At 45.0% G+C, this 17,116-nt stretch overlaps 1 non-coding gene and 1 pseudogene across 1 annotated transcript; one reads left to right on the top strand and one right to left on the bottom strand.

Moving 5' to 3' along the window:
- Positions 1 to 8,712: 8,712 nt before the first annotated feature.
- LOC136466935 (LRR receptor-like serine/threonine-protein kinase RPK2) lies at positions 8,713 to 14,080 on the top strand (annotated as a pseudogene).
- Positions 14,081 to 14,244: 164 nt separating this feature from the next.
- TRNAR-ACG (transfer RNA arginine (anticodon ACG)) lies at positions 14,245 to 14,317 on the bottom strand. The gene has a single exon. It is a non-coding gene; the product is annotated as a tRNA-Arg (tRNA).
- Between the last annotated feature and the right edge of the window lie 2,799 nt (positions 14,318 to 17,116).

Genomic DNA, 17,116 nt, shown 5'->3' with positions numbered 1-17,116 from the left:
TTATCCAAACTTAGTTGCAAGCGTCTTTAGCTCCTTGCACTACTAACCTTTATAGGGATGGTGCGCTTCCTGGTGATGATCTACCGGGTAGCAATGTCTTTTTATGCGCATTGTTCAATAAATTTTTCATTCCGCTTAGACAAAAGAAAGAGAGAAAGAAGTGCATGAGGTAATACATATCTTCACTGATTGATAAAAAATGTACTTCTTAGAGTGAAGATGTTGATACGCGTCACTGGTCTCTTATATCGTCTCATATAAAGCCACATAGGATTTTTTTAAATGGTAATGAGAGAGAGAGAGGTGAGGTTATTGTTTCGGAAACAACCACATCATAAGGTAAGATTCAGAATTATGAAACAACTTCAGCATTATTGTGAGATGAGAATTATTGTTACTATGCAACTCACAACAATATTTTTTATTTGATGCACAAACTAAGAAATTATGGTCACTACAAGACAAGTCGAAAGACAACTTGTAAGGAAAATGGACCATTGGCCCATTTACTTTGGATTTTGGTGTTTGATGACCAACACAACCAAATTGGACTAATGAATTTACAAGTGTTTGTTTTGTAGTCCAACAGAGTGCAAGACATGACTTGAACAAAGGCGATGTGATGATCCGATGATCAACACCTTAAGAAAGACCTTAGGAGCACAAGAAAAGACCCAAAATATCAAGCAAAGTCCAAGCATGAAGATAGAAACCAAGCCGTACGCAAGATTGCGAAGAAACGAGCTCGCAGAGGCGACCGGACACTGGACCGGACGCTGGAAGTGCGACCGAACGCTGGACCGGTGGCTCGGCAGACAGGCGACCGGACGCAAGGACCGGACGCTGGCGGCAACCGACCGGACGCAGGGCATCAGCGTCCGATCGAGTACAGAGAGGTTCCAGGCGCGCGAAACTACGACCGGACGCGTCCGGTGGCAGGCGACCGGACGCTGGCAGCGTTCGATCGGTAGTTCGCGGCAGCAATGGTCGGGACGACCGAACGCGTTCGGTCAGGACAATTCAGCGTCCGGTCAGTAGCAGATTTGCGGGAGTTCGACCCCAACGGCTACTTTCTCAGTGGAGCTTATAAATACAACCCCCAACCGGCCATTTGAGTAGTGTGGAGCTGAGGAAACATACTAAGGGTGTTGATACACCATTTTAGTGATCTCCACATGCATAGTGCTTAGTGTTTTATTAGGTGATTAGCATAAGTGCTTTACAAAGTTCTTAGGTTGATTAGACCACCGCTTATGCGCTTGCTCTAGGTGTTTGCCTAGTGTTTAGTGAGGTTTGCATACCTCTTGTCACCCCATGCTTGCGAGCACAAGTGTTGTACATCGGAGGGGCTTGAAGTCTTGCGAGATCACACCAACCGCGTTTGTGGTGTGGCCGCCACCGTGTACCGGAGGGAACAAGGCCCGCGGCGTTTCGGCCGGAAGCTTGATAGTGAAGACGGCGGGGAGCATCCGGGAGAGGCTTGCCGAGAGGTACATTGGAGACTCACTTGCGCGTGGGGAAGGCCCGAGGCTATCCACGGAGTTACCCGACCGGGAGCTTGGCCCTTGCGAGGGATTCCTTGCGAGGGGCTCCAACGAGGACTAGGGGGAAGCTTGCGCGCTTCTCGATACCTCGGTAAAAATACCAGAGTCGTCGACGGGAGTTTGCGTATCTCTACCTTACTCTTTAGCTTCCGCATTTACATTGATTACTTTACTATATTTGTGGTAGAGATAGCAACACACTAGTAAAACCGTAGTTGCACATTTAGATAGTTTATCTTTTGCATAAGTTTTGCTAAGGTTAGAAAAAGAGGCCATAGTTTAGAGTTAAAATTTTTAAGTTACCTAATTCACCCCCCCTCTTAGGTGTCTCAGTCCCTTCAAATGGTATCAGAGCCGGTTGGCTCATATTTGGACCTTTGGCTTAACCGTCATTGAGCCGACGCCATTGTAGAGTGGTTAGGATGGATACCGCTAGGCCTCCACAATTTAACGGCACTAACTTCCCATACTATAAAGCTAGAATAGCTTGCCACCTTAAGGCAGTTGATTTAGGTGTATGGAGAGTCACTCGTGACGGGATGAAACCCATCAAGAATCCCGAAAAACCCACAAAGAGTGACGAAAAAGAAATGCATTTCAATGCTAGAGCTAAGAATTGCTTGTTTGAATCTTTTAGCATGGATGTGTTTAACCAAGTGTTCACCTTAAATACGGCACATGAAATTTGGTTAAAACTCCAAGAGCTCCATGATGGCACAAGTAATGTCCATGAGCAAAAACATTGTCTAGCCAAGCAAAATTATGATTCCTTTGCTATGAATGATGATAAGCTTGTTCGTGATATGTATTCTCGATTGAATTTAATCATCAATGAGCTCCATTTAATAGGATTATTAAAGCTAGATGATGCGGACATAGTGAGAAAGATCATCTCCGTTCTACCACAAAAGAAATATGCAAGCATCATCACCATCCTTCAGAACATGGAGAACTTGAGCACCATGACCCCGGGCATTGTCATTGGAAAGCTAGTGGCATTTGAAATGTCACGTAAGATGGGTCAAGGAGAAGCATCTTCATCAAGCAAAGGCAAAGCTCTCGCTTGTAGCGAGAAGAAGAAGATGAAGGGCAAGAAAGTTGAGTCAAGCTCAAGCTCAAGCTCCTCAAGTGAAGAAGAAGATGAGGATGATGATGATAATGAAGACTCAAGTGATGATGATCAATCTTCCTCCTCCACCTCCGACCTTGATGAAGAATCAATCAAATTAATCAACAAGGTGGAGAAGATGATCCAAAGGCTCAAGTCAAGGGTGTGCCCATCCAAATTCAAGACCTCGTTTTCACTAATCAAAGAAACGAGCAAAGAAAGAGGGGATGCTATGGATGCGGTGAGTTGGGGCACTTTGTGGAAGTTTATCCAAATAAACCCACACCTAAGACAAAGAAGAAGGCGTGCAAGAACAAAGTCCTCACAACAATATGGTCATGGGATGATTCTTCAAGTGAAGAAGAAAACCATCACAAGAGACGAGGTCACAAGCACTCATCATCAAGCTCTTCTCGTGTGTGCCTTATGGCACGAGGTAACGAAAGCTCATCCTCTAGTGAGAGTGATAGAGATGATGATTTGCCTTCTTACAATACAATTGTGCAACAAAATCTTAAATATGCTAAAGTTTGCACTAGTCAACAAAAAAAACTCAAAAATTTAAAAGAAGAGCTAGGTGGTTCACAAGAAGCATACAAGAATTTGCTTGAACAATATGAAAACTTTGTAAATCTCAATGTTGAACTATCTACTAAAATTGAGCAACTTGAGGCTAGTGCAACAACAAGTGCATGCACAATTAATGATAAGCAACTTGAAAAGAAAAATGAAAAATTAAAAGAAAAGTTAGCTAGCTCACAAAATGATTATCAAAGTTTGCTTGCTAAAATGGAAATCATGTGCAAACATTGTGATGAGCTAACAAATAAAGTTGCTAATCTTGAGGCCGTCAAAAATACCCCCACCAAGGCATCTAAAAGAAATGACATAATTAAAAAGGATGCATCTACCTCTTGCAATGATTTATGTTTAGACTCACATTTGTGCAACCAAGCTTGTGTTGAGAAAGTGATTGTAGATACATGCACACAAGAGGTTGCAAAAGAGAATGAACAACTCAAGCAAGAAGTAGCTCGCCTCACCAAGGACTTGACTCAAGTGAAAGGCAAGACGAAGCAAACCCAACTTCATCAAGATAACACCATCAAGGGAGTGAAGAAGCTTGATGAAGGACAAACCGTGGTTTGCTACGTGTGCCACAAAGAAGGCCACAAGTCCTATGAGTGCAAGATGAAGAATAGGGGAGGAGCAAAGAAGAAGGAGAAAAAGCAAACAAGCAAGCTCTCCAACACCTACACCAACAAGGTGGACAAGAAGGCCTCCACACCTTATCTCTTGAAGAAGAAGAAAAATGACAAGGTGGTGGCCATCAAGGTGAACAAGCAAGCAAACAATGGGGTCAAACGCTTTTGGGTGCCAAAAGAAATCATTTCCAACATAAAGAGCACCAAGAAGGTTTGGATCCCGAAAGGGAAGTGAGAAATCCGTCAGACCACGGGGAATTTGGAGACTTGGCAAAGTATGGGTGTATTTCATGGGGTGCATCATGATGGACAAAATCATTGCCAAGTGGGTTAATGAATATTATGGACCCAAATTCCCCTTCCCATGTTAGGTAACTAGATGTCATTACTTTCAATTAGTATTCATTTCAATTGGTATTGCTTTTCAATTGATATACTCTTAAAGCATATAGTTATCTATCATGCCTATGTTTGCATTTATATGCTTAAATCTTTTATCATGCATTCAATAGGTATATCATATGGTAGGCTTGCTCGGCTTCATTATCAACCCTTGGAGCAAACCTACATGGTTTAAAATTATTTACGAGCACGGCACATAGCTTGTTTTACAATTAATTATCTAATATGTGCTAAAGTCCAAATTGTAGATAATCTCTCCCAAATATCATCTTTCAAGTGGTATTTTGATACTTAAATCTATGTGCACAAATTTTACAAGTATTCAACACTTGTGTGCACAAATTTAGGAGGAGCTTAATCTACAACTTGGATGCTTTGAGACTAACACTTTTTCAAATGGTATCAATTTTTTAAACCTATGTGTAGTAGTCTCATTGTAAGGAAATTGGAGTCCCCGGAGTTAAGCATCATTCTTTAATTGGCATCATCATGTTGTTTTTATTTCATATTTATATGCTTTCTTTATGCATTATATAGATTAAACTCTCTTGTGCAATAAATTGCTATTTATGCATATGCTTTGCTTTCTACCATATGTATGCATACATTTAGGGGGAGCTTAGTCTATATAATGTGAGAGTCAAATTTTGTGATCCATTTTATTCTATACACAAAGGATCACGAAATTTGACCCTCCCTTGTGCTACTAATGTCTTCCTTTTCGGTGTTTGATGCCAAAGGGGGAGAATTTGAAGGACCAAAGGCAAGCATCAAGTTGATATCTACAAGTGGTTATGGTCCAAGAAAGGGAGGAAAGTGGATTATGGATTAGACTAAGTAATGGTAAAATTTGTAGGAATCCATAATGACACATAGGGACTTTTGTAAGGGCAAGATGGTCTTCGATTGGTATCTGAGTAGGATTTTCTAGCATCATATAAACTTGCCCTTTGCATTGCATCCTAGCAAGTAGGTAGTTTTTAAATTTCAAAATCTCTATCATTTGCTTGCTTTGGTCGTGTTGTCATCAATCACCAAAAAGGAGGAGATTGTAAGGAAAATGGACCCTTGGCCCATTTACTTTGGATTTTGGTGTTTGATGACCAACACAACCAAATTGGACTAATGGATTTGCAAGTGTTTGTTTTGTAGTCCAACAGGGTGCAAGACATGACTTGGACAAAGGCGATGTGATGATCCGATGATCAACACCTTAAGAAAGACCTTAGGAGCACAAGAAAAGACCCAAAATATCAAGCAAAGTCCAAGCATGAAGATAGGAACCAAGCCGTACGCAAGATCGCGAAGAAACGAGCTCGTAGAGGCGACCGGACGTTGGACCAGACGCTGGAAGTGCGACTGGACGCTGGACCGGTGGCTCGGCAGACAGGCGACCAGACGCAAGGACCGGACGCTAGCGGCAACCGACCGAACATAGGGCATCAGCGTCCGATCGAGTACAGAGAGGTTCCAGGCACGCGAAACTACGACCGGACGCGTCCGGTGGCAGGCGACCGGACGCTGGCAGCGTTCGATCGGTAGTTCACGCAAGGACCGGACGCTAGCGGCAACCGACCGAACATAGGGCATCAGCGTCCGATCGAGTACAGAGAGGTTCCAGGCACGCGAAACTACGACCGGACGCGTCCGGTGGCAGGCGACCGGACGCTGGCAGCGTTCGATCGGTAGTTCACGGCAGCAACGGTCGGGACGACCGGACGCGTCTGGTCAGGACGATTCAGCGTCCGGTCAGTAGCAGATTTGCGGGAGTTCGACCCCAACGGCTACTTTCTCAGTGGGGCTTATAAATACAACCCCCAACCGGCCATTTGAGTAGTGTGGAGCTGAGAAAATATACCAAGGGTGTTGATACACCATTTTAGTGATCTCCACATGTATAGTGCTTAGTGTTTTATTAGGTGATTAGCATAAGTGCTTTGCGAAGTGTTTAGGTTGATTAGACCACCGCTTATGCGCTTGCTCTAGATGTTTGTCTAGTGTTTAGTGAGGTTTGCATACCTCTTGCCACCCTGTGCTTGCGAGCACAAGTGTTGTACATCGGAGGGGCTTGAAGTCTTGCGAGATCACACCAACCGCGTTTGTGGTGTGGCCACCACCGTGTACCGGAGGGAACAAGGCCCGTGGCGTTTCGGCCGGAAGCTTGATAGTGAAGACGGCGGGGAGCATTCGGGAGAGGCTTGCCGAGAGGCACATTGGAGACCCACTTGCGCGTGGGGAAGGCCCGAGGCTATCCACGGAGTTACCCGACCGGGAGCTTGGCCCTTGCGAGGGATTCCTTACGAGGGGCTCCAACGAGGACTAGGGGGAAGCTTACGCGCTTCTCGATACTCGGTAAAAATACCAGAGTCGTCGACGGGAGTTTGTGTATCTCTACCTTGCTCTTTAGCTTCCGCATTTATATTGATTACTTTACTACATTTGCGGTAGAGATAGCAACATACTAGCAAAACCGTAGTTGCACATTTAGATAGTTTATCTTTTGCATAAGTTTTGCTAAGGTTAGAAAAAGAGGCCATAGTTTAGAGTTAGAATTTTTAAGTTACCTAATTCACCCCCCCTCTTAGGTGTCTCGGTCCCTTCACAACTCACCGTATATGATGTCTAATAAATTGATTCAAGATTACATGGCACTTCATCAGAGTGCATATATAATATAATGTCAATGCACTTGCTCTGCGTGAGCATCAGGAGTAACTGTTGAGATGTAAAGAAAAGATATAAATACTCATACAAATACTGGCACATACACAATGGATGCGAGCAGCTGTCCTAACCAAACTACATAGAGACCCTTGTCATTTAAAAAAACTAAAGGGCCTTTACGATGATCGAAGTTGTTGTTCGCCAAGCTCTACCACCGAGAATCTTGTCGAAGAATTCAGAGATAGGTGCCACTATCCATTGGACCAGGATGTCACACAAAGAGCCGAAAAGAAGACCAATGATATCATGAACTGGGCCCGCATCCTGCACAATCCTAAAACTAGAATTGCTGATGCCACCATACTATGGGACACAAAGAGAACACTTCACAAACTTGGCGCCACAACCCTTGGAGCTTCCCTCTAGCATCGCAGCGTCGTGCCGCTGCCCTAACCGTATAGCCCAAAACTCTTGTGCGGGAGCCAATGGGACCTTGAAACCTGGCCGGCTCAAATCCCACCCACAACCAACACCAGAGCAAGTGATGTAAGTGGAAGGAGGAAGCAACAAGAGGATTCGAGAGAGCAACTAAAGCGATGGAGTTTTGAGTATTAAATCCGATTTTAGTTATGTGTGGAAGTTGAAGTTGAAGTTATGTGTAGAATTATATAGGGGGGTTTAAGCAAACCTTTTCTTAAATCAGGGGTTATCTAGACTTGGGCTATACTTAGGATAGTTAATTGGGCTTTTACCTTAATCATATCCCTACTTTGTTGTTATGTTCCTACCACTACTGGCTCATGTTCTTTTCACATGTTTATATGGGTTATGATAATGTTCTCCTTAGTTATGTTTAGTTGGAAGGTATACTGTTGTTGTGTTTACAATTACCTGGAATAAGAAATTAGGGTCAAAATTATATCTTCTAGATTGTATCAAGCAAAAGGCCACTTATTTACGGCTCGAGAGAGTATCTTGTATTATCTTCTTTTCAAATTGTAAGTCATATTGATTTCTCTAGATATATAGCTTTTGCTATATGTATCTACACAAGCTAAAACGACTTACAATTTGAATGGAAGTGGAACGAGTATTGTTTAACCAAAAAGTATAGAAAACAACAAAAACATGGGAGATAATAAGGCCCCGTTTGGCAGGGGGTTCTCCATCGACTTCAGGAGCCGTTAGGAGCTGTTTTGTGTTAAACGGGGTAAAACAAAACGGCTTCATCTAGAAAGCCCCTTAAATCGTGCTCTTACAGAGGTTTGAGGTGGGATGTAGCCAAAAATAGTGGCTTCACCTGGCTTCACCCCATCCTGCATGGCGTTCTGTGAGAGGATGTTTTAAAAAACTCTATATGTGGAGCTGTTTTGCTAAACGATTTACCAAAATAGCTCCAGCCTCACCGATGAAGCTATTCATGGAGCTGAAGCCCAAAAATACGGCTTCACTAGTAAAGTGGAGCCGTGCCAGACAGAGCCTAAAATTCTGAAACAGCTTACGCCTATTACTTGGTATGCGTGTCAAGTTAAAAATAGCCAACGATGCATACTAATCATTTCCCATTTATACAGCATGTCTCAGTTTCAAGAGAAAATAAATCATTTATCATATTTAAAAACAATTAGGAGAGCCATCAAGTAGCGAAGTACTTCTGGTACCTCGACGAGGTACTTCCGTACTACTAATGGAGTATCAAGCAATTCTATTACCGCCGTCTCCCTTCTCAGATTCGTTTGCACCAATGGAAACATGAGCACGAGGGGTGAACGAGTCAACAGCCCCAAAGCATGGGCAGGCAGCCCGCAGCTACCTCCATCAACAAACAAAACCAATCTTTCCAAGGGCAAAACCGTCACGTCAAGTACCTTTAAAAATCATGAAAAAAAAGAAAGAGTTGTCGCTGGAGCTGGACGAGTAGGGGACGGTGGCGGAGAAGAAGAAAGAGCTGGAAGGAAGCAACAGAACGAAGACCAGCACCAACCAGATCAGAGGAGAGGAAAGAAAGCCAGCGAGAGATCAGAGAGTCAGAGAGAGAAATTTGCCGGCAAAAACTTGCCTTCTCCCCTCCGGAATCTAGCTAATTACTTTCCGGTCCTTCTCCCCCGTGTAAGTCTCCCCCTCGTTGTCGCCTGCACCTACCGGAAGCGAAGCCTCCTACAGTTCAGGTCCACATCCGGGTCGCCGCCGTCGGCTAGCTAGCCGGACATGGTGGCCGCTCGCCGAGGCACGGCCTCCGCCTACGCGCTCCTGCTGCTCTTGCTGCTTGCCGCTGCGGTCTCCGTCTCTTCGTCCTCCGGGCTGCGCCGTGGCCAGGACCAGGACAGATCGGCGCTGCTCCAGATCAAGAACGCCTTCCCTGCCGTAGAGCTGCTCCAGCAGTGGTCCCCGGACTCCGGCGGCCCCAACCACTGCTCCTGGCCGGGGGTAACCTGCGACTCGAGCTCCCGGGTCGTCGCTCTGGAGGTGCCCTCTCCTTCACGGCGCTCCGGACCCGGCCGGGAGCTTGCCGGCGAGCTGCCTGCGGCGGTTGGGCTCCTCGCCGAGCTGAAAGAGGTCTCTTTTCCGCTCCACGGCCTCCGGGGCGAGATCCCCGGTGAGATCTGGCGGTTGGAGAAGCTCGAGGTGGTCAACCTCCCCGGGAACTCTCTCCGGGGCGCCCTTCCCGCCGCCTTCCCGCCGCGGCTGAGGGTGCTCTCCCTCGCTTCCAACCTGCTTCACGGTGAGATCCCCTCCTCCCTTTCCACCTGCAAAGACTTGGAGAGGTTGGATCTTTCAGGCAACCGGTTCACTGGATCGGTGCCGAGAGCACTTGGCGACTTGCCCAAGCTGAAGTGGCTTGACTTGTCTGGAAACCTTCTTGCTGGGGGCATCCCCTCTGGTCTGGGGAATTGCAGGCAGCTCCGCTCGCTGCGGTTGTTCTCCAATTCATTACACGGTTCAATTCCAGCAGAGATTGGAAGGCTGAGGAAACTACGGGTATTGGATGTATCGAGAAACAGATTGAGTGGCCTGGTGCCGCTGGAGCTGGGGAATTGCTCAGATTTGTCAGTTCTCATATTGTCTAGCCAGTCCAATTCAGTAAAGTCACATGAGTTCAATCTGTTTAAAGGAGGGATTCCAGAGAGTGTGACAGCTTTGCCAAGACTCAGGGTGCTATGGGTGCCGAGGGCGGGCCTGGAAGGAACTCTCCCGAGCAACTGGGGAAGGTGTTCTAGTTTAGAAATGGTTAATCTGGGGGGAAATTTACTTTCTGGAGCAATCCCAAGGGAGCTAGGACAGTGCAGTAACCTCAAGTTTCTCAACCTTAGCTCGAATAGATTATCTGGTTTGCTGGATAAGGATCTCTGTCCGCATTGTATGATTGTGTTTGATGTCAGTGGAAATGAACTTTCAGGATCAATTCCAGCATGTGTGAATAAAGTCTGTGCATCTCAGCTGATGCTGGATGAAATGTCATCCAGTTATTCTTCACTCCTCATGTCCAAAACTCTACAAGAACTGCCATCGGGTTTTTGCAACTCTGGGGAGTGTTCTGTTGTGTATCATAATTTTGCAAAGAACAATCTCGAAGGTCATCTTACATCCTTGCCATTCAGTGCTGACAGGTTTGGTAACAAGACGACATATGTGTTTGTTGTTGATCACAACAAATTCACTGGATTGTTGGATTCAATTCTGTTGGAACAGTGTAGCAACTTGAAGGGGCTGGTTGTAAGCTTCCGAGACAACAAGATATCTGGCCAGCTCACAGCTGAGTTTAGCAGAAAATGCAGTGCTATCAGAGCTTTGGATTTAGCTGGCAATCAAATATCAGGAATGATGCCTGATAATGTTGGTTTGTTAGGAGCACTTGTCAAGATAGGACATGAGCAGAAACTTTCTGGAGGGTCAAATACCTGCCAGTTTCGAAGACTTCAAGAGCTTGAAGTTTCTCTCATTAGCTGGGAACAACCTCAGTGGCAGAATACCATCCTGTTTGGGTCAGTTGAGATCACTGAGGGTTTTAGATCTCTCATCTAATTCTCTTGCAGGTCAGATCCCAAATAACCTTGTGACACTAAGAGACATCACTGTGCTTCTACTCAACAATAATAAGCTCTCTGGAAACATCCCTGATCTTGCCTCTTCACGTTCACTGTCCATATTCAATGTTTCATTCAATGACTTGTCTGGGCCACTGCCTTCAAAAATTCACTCTCTGACATGCGACAGTATTCGTGGAAATCCATCCCTCCAACCCTGTGGACTGTCAACGCTCTCTAGTCCATTAGTGAATGCCCGAGCACTAAGTGAGGCAGACAATAATCCACCACCTGACAATACAGCCCCTGATAGCAATGGTAGCGGTGGCGGATTCAGCAAAATAGAGATTGCCTCCATAACTTCAGCCTCAGCAATTGTTGCAGTTCTCCTGGCTCTGGTCATCCTTTACATTTACACACGAAAATGTGCATCAAGACCATCAAGACGTTCTCTAAGGAGAAGGGAAGTCACTGTTTTTGTTGATATTGGTGCTCCCTTGACATATGAGACCGTTTTACGTGCCAGTGGAAGCTTCAATGCAAGTAATTGCATTGGAAGTGGTGGCTTTGGAGCAACGTACAAAGCTGAGGTCGCACCAGGAAAATTGGTGGCAATAAAGAGGCTTGCTATTGGAAGATTCCAAGGCATTCAGCAGTTCCAAGCAGAGGTCAAAACACTTGGGAGGTGTCGCCATCCCAATCTTGTAACACTCATAGGATACCATCTCAGTGATTCAGAGATGTTTCTAATATATAATTTTCTGCCTGGTGGCAATTTGGAAAGGTTCATACAAGAAAGGAGTAAGAGACCAATTGATTGGAGAATGCTTCACAAAATTGCTCTAGATGTTGCGCGTGCACTTGCATATCTCCATGACAATTGTGTCCCACGCATCTTGCACAGGGATGTCAAACCAAGTAACATATTGCTTGACAATGATCACACTGCCTACCTTTCTGATTTTGGATTAGCAAGGCTGCTTGGAAATTCAGAAACACATGCAACCACTGGCGTGGCAGGTACTTTTGGGTATGTAGCTCCAGAGTATGCGATGACATGCCGCGTTTCTGATAAGGCAGATGTGTATAGCTATGGAGTTGTACTTCTTGAACTCATTTCAGACAAAAAGGCACTGGATCCTTCTTTCTCTCCTTACGGGAATGGATTCAACATAGTTGCCTGGGCTTGCATGCTTCTACAAAAGGGTCGAGCTCGTGAATTCTTTATAGAAGGGCTGTGGGATGTGGCCCCACATGACGACCTTGTTGAGATTCTACACCTGGGCATCAAGTGTACGGTTGATTCTCTTTCTTCTAGGCCCACAATGAAGCAAGTTGTTCGGCGACTTAAGGAACTCAGACCACCGTCATACTAGGAATAGCAAGCAGAGACTGGCTTCCTTCTGCAAATTGAGACCAAGGTATATAAACTATTTTTCCTTCCCATTTGCTGTCTAACTCTCTCGACCAAGTAGTAACAAATTCCGATTATGATTAATGTACTGATGTAGTGATATTTAATTCTTTATCATAAAAATGTTAGATCATTCTCTTGCACGTGATTGTGTTTTAGAAATCATGAACCTTTATTGTCCATGGACAAGTGTCCCTTGTGTGTCCCTCCCCAGGAACAGAGCTATGTGTATTTGTTGGGTTCAGCTGACCTGATGAAAATTTCAAATTCCATTTGAAGTTCTTTAAGGTTAGCAAATCACCCTTCTAAGTGAACCACAAAGTGTATTTGACCCAGTGACTTAATATTCTGGCTCCACCCCTGTTCCTCCCTGAACTATTTTGAGTCAGTTTCCTGGACAGCTACGGTTCAATAGTCCCCTCCTTAAAGATGAAGCCATGGGACTCTGTGTTTGAGTAGCATTTTTTCTTCCCCTCCTTAAAGATGAAGCCATGGGACTCTGTGTTTGAGTAGCATTTTTTCTTCTTCATTCATTATATGAGGGATGTAATGCAGGACTTGTATTCTTGATCAGATGATTTGCTATTTAGCTAGTTTGTCTTGTAGATGACAGAAGATGAGCCATGAGCTGGATATAACTGTCACTTGCTGATAAAATGCAAATTTTTATAGTAATATTTACCTTTTCTTATGCACTTTTTTATTGATAAAATAACTTTACAAGTTTACATGTTCTGAATGTGCATCATCAAAATTGAAATGTTCTGTTTTTTTGGGAATGTAGGCTGCAGGCTGTTTTGGTGACTGCAAAAGCCAGTAATGTTCCAAACAAACTGGTGGCAAGCAATTCAAATGTCATTTCTCAACGGGTCAAGCAGGACATTCATGGTATTTAACCCCTTATAGGTTATGTGGTCATGGATTACTGTATGGAACACCATGCTACCGCTTCAATACCACTGCATGCAAGCATCGAGAATGTCTGAGGAAGTTCTTAGTTCTTACATGCCTGCCAAATCTGTAAGAAGACTTCTGATATTCCTAGATATCTGCCACGCTGTTGTTTCTTTTCGAAATTTTATTGGCACACTAAGGTCTAACCCAGCGACTCCCTCTGTCTTTGTCCCTGTTCAGGATGACTGGATGAGGCATTGCCGACCCAGTTAACAGGATACATTTATATGCCTTGCTGTGCAATTATTTTGGCACAACGAGCCTCGCTGCTCTCCTGATCGGAGATCGACCACCTTGAGTCATTGGAACAACATATCTATCAAAGCAAAGCCATATATCTGGCAGTTATGGGGCGATCTGTCAGTGGAAAAGGCTTGGCCACTGACATGCGCGAGGACATGGAAGGATAGAACATATCGCCAATCAAAGCAAAGCCATGTGAATTCATATTAAACATGGTGGTCCATATATATAGCAGTTAAAAGTATCAAATCACTGATTACCTTACGCCATGTTCGCTTGGTTTATAAGCCGTACTTTTTCAGCCAGCGAACGGTATTTTTCCCTCACAACAAATTAGCCAACAGTATGCTTATCAGCCAAACGAGCATGGCATTAGTCTTTGTAACTGTGCATACTACTTTCTTGGCCTTTGTAATTGTTCATACTACTTTCTGGCATTCATTATGCAGGCATGCAGCTGTCTTGCCATTCTGTCCATACTGATAATAGCCGAAAATAATTTTATTTGCTCGATTTGCTTTGATGAGTGATTGCATCGAATTAACCTGAAGGGCCGAGTGGTCGGAAATGTGGATTTTTTTTTTTTTAAAAAAGGATGTGTTGGAGACCAGACAGGTGAAATGTTGAATCATGATTTAACTCAGGGACAAGACACGAAATGTGGATTTCAAAAATAACTTAATATCGACTCCGCTGGGGATCGAACCCAGAATCTCTGGTTCCGTAGACCAGCGCCTTATCCATTGGGCCACGGAGTCAATGTTGAGATCAAATGAACCATTCTTTTAATTATTGGAAGCATGTTGGTTATTCAGCTGCTACTTTTTCAGTATTTTTGTGATCAAATACAAATATTTGATATCCAAACCATGAAAGCAGTAAGGTGGTGGACCAAGGTTTAAGAGATCAGCCGCGTTTTGAGGATACCTTAATACACGCATTGGTTAGGCTCTTTTTTTTTTTTTTTGAGGGAAGCATTGGTTAGGCTTAGACTTTACCTTGAACTACCATACAACTTTGTTGCAGGATTCGGGTGGGTTACAGTTTCTCAGAAGAGAAATGAATTAGTTACACTGTAAATTTCCATCACTCTTGCTGGCTCCCTAATTGGAACAATATCTGAATATGCAACTGAACTAAGCTCCTCTCCTGTCAGTGAACAAAACTAGCAGATTGCCACTAAAATCGGTGCTCATGGTCTGGACCCTTTGCATTTCTAAGCTTCATTCTCAAGTTTTTTTTGCAGTTAATCCTCTAATGTATCATGAGTTTGATGAGTTGTGAATAGTAAATGTGTAAGGTGTTACATATGTGTGCGCTTGTTAATATTTCTCTTGTAGGAAATAGAAACATCTTTCACTCAAATTATGCGAACAATATTTATTTGTATCATGGATCACTATCATCATCATCATATTGTAAATGAGCAGTATTTACTCAAATTGACAATTTTGTCCCTGGCATTTTACTGAGTTTTTCCATGCTTAGATAAGCATGTATAGGCTTGCTCTTGTCGAGTGCACGTCTAATTTCAGACAAAATGTTACATGCTGTGGCAAAATGGTAACTTACTCATGTTTGTGTTAGGCATGTTAACCAAAATATCTCCTTATATATGTATTATTAATTATAGTTTTCTTTTAACCTAAAATGTCACTTATAGCTTGGCTTCATTGGTAAAAGACGACGATAGAGCCGTGATCCTTGTTTCCCATTTTTAACATCACTTCTGACACATTCTCTAGCAACATACAAGACGCCCCTGTTTGGATCCAAACAACTAAAATTTAGCTAGCTAAAATTTCATAGCTAAACTTTAGCCAGCTAAAAGTTCTCCTGGCTAGACTTTAGTTAGGGTGTTTGGATCCTCCAGCTAATAGACCCAGTTAAATTTTAGTTGGGTTTAGATGAGCTGAAGTAGCTAAACTCAGCTAAACTTTAGCTGGGCTGTTTGGATTCCTAGCAGCTAAATTTAGCAAGCTAAAGTTTAGTTGGTGGATCCAAACAGACCCAAGAAGATAGATGCAGCTGTTTTGACGGAAGCGGTAGGCAAGGGTTTCGCTCAGGTTCAGGGGCATCATGCAATTGCTGTTTCATTTTGCTTGGCATTCATTGGCTTGAAACACAATTGCTGCAGGAAGAAACCCCTGATGCACGTTGAGGCTTATACTTGTTGACTTTATTAGTATGGAAGATCTTGTGTGCATTTTTAGTGTTACTAGCTTCTTTCTGTATAAACACTCTGAAGCGTCTTTTCTGTATAAAATTACTCAACGATTAACATATTACCATAGCTTCTCGTCCCGGTCCCGGCACTTGGTGGAGTGGTAAACAGTTATTCTGTTGTGCGCAACAGAAAAATAATAACATGGTACAGCTGTTCCAATATCTCCAGAGCTTTTTTGTGTGTGGATAATTTCTCCAGGCCTGAATGTAAATGACATAGGGCCGGAGATACTATTTGTTACACGCGTACCTGTAACCTTGTAACAGTGCAGATATTCGTGAGCTCATAGGACGACAGATACTATGGGTTAGGTGGGGGCATTCGAAGATGACCACTGGCAGTGGTAATGGCATCCATAACCTCGCAGTGGAAAGTAAAATTCAGTGCTGGGAGATCCATCAGATTCGGCTGCAAGCCTGCAACTTGAACTTAGATGCGTTTGTTTGCCTGGATCAACTGGGCCACTGCGCCCTGGGGTGCAACCTAAGGTGTTTGTTTGCCTAGACACGATTTGCAGGCCGGCCCGCACGGCTATCAAAGCATCCCTGGGCCTGGCCTCGGGGAAACGAAAAAAATGCGTTCCTCTAGAGCCAGGCTCGCGTGGGCTCATTGCTGGTCGCAGTGGGGGTTCGCCTCACCTCCCTTGTCTTTACCAGAAGCTTTCGCATGCCATCCTCCTCACCTCCACCCACCTCTGCTCCAGCGCCTCCACCATCTCCCTCCGCGCGGTAGCCCTGCCCTGGTGCGGCGGCGAGCCCGCCCTAGCACAGCCCCGGCGCAGCGAGCCCGCCCCGCTCCGGCCCTGCCCCGGCGCGGCGGCCCGCCTCCCCGCCGCCGCGAGCAGTCCCGAGGAGGAGCACGACGGCGCCTCTGCCGCGAGCTGAGGGGGAGCAGGACGGCGCAGCGAGGGGATCCACCTGGTGGCGTTCGTGGCGGCGAGGGGCTGAGCCGCGACGGCGGATGGCGCATGGCGGCGCGACTTCGCGTACCTGTCGCGGCGGATGGCGGCGCCCTTTCCCGCGACGGCGGATGGCGGCAGCTGGGCCCGGGACGGCGGATGGCCGCTCGAGTGCCCCTTGCTTCCGGCACGCTGGGGCTCTCCCTCCATCCCAAGCGCGAGCGACAGCAGCAGGGAGCGAGGAAGAAGAAGATGTGGTTGAGATGTTCACGCCATTGAGGTGCTCGATGAAATGGCAATGAGGTGAGGAAGAAGAACGTGAGGTGGTAAAATCACCTGATTCTTGATGCAGGGAAACCTTACACGTTGAGCCAAGCAAACAAACACCGTCTCGCCCTCAGCCAACCCCTACTGCGTTCAGACAAACAAACA

This window comes from Miscanthus floridulus, chromosome 1 (assembly GCF_019320115.1).
Source record: "Miscanthus floridulus cultivar M001 chromosome 1, ASM1932011v1, whole genome shotgun sequence".
Lineage (NCBI taxonomy): Eukaryota > Viridiplantae > Streptophyta > Magnoliopsida > Poales > Poaceae > Miscanthus > Miscanthus floridulus.
This window is presented reverse-complemented; position numbering and strand designations above follow the sequence as displayed.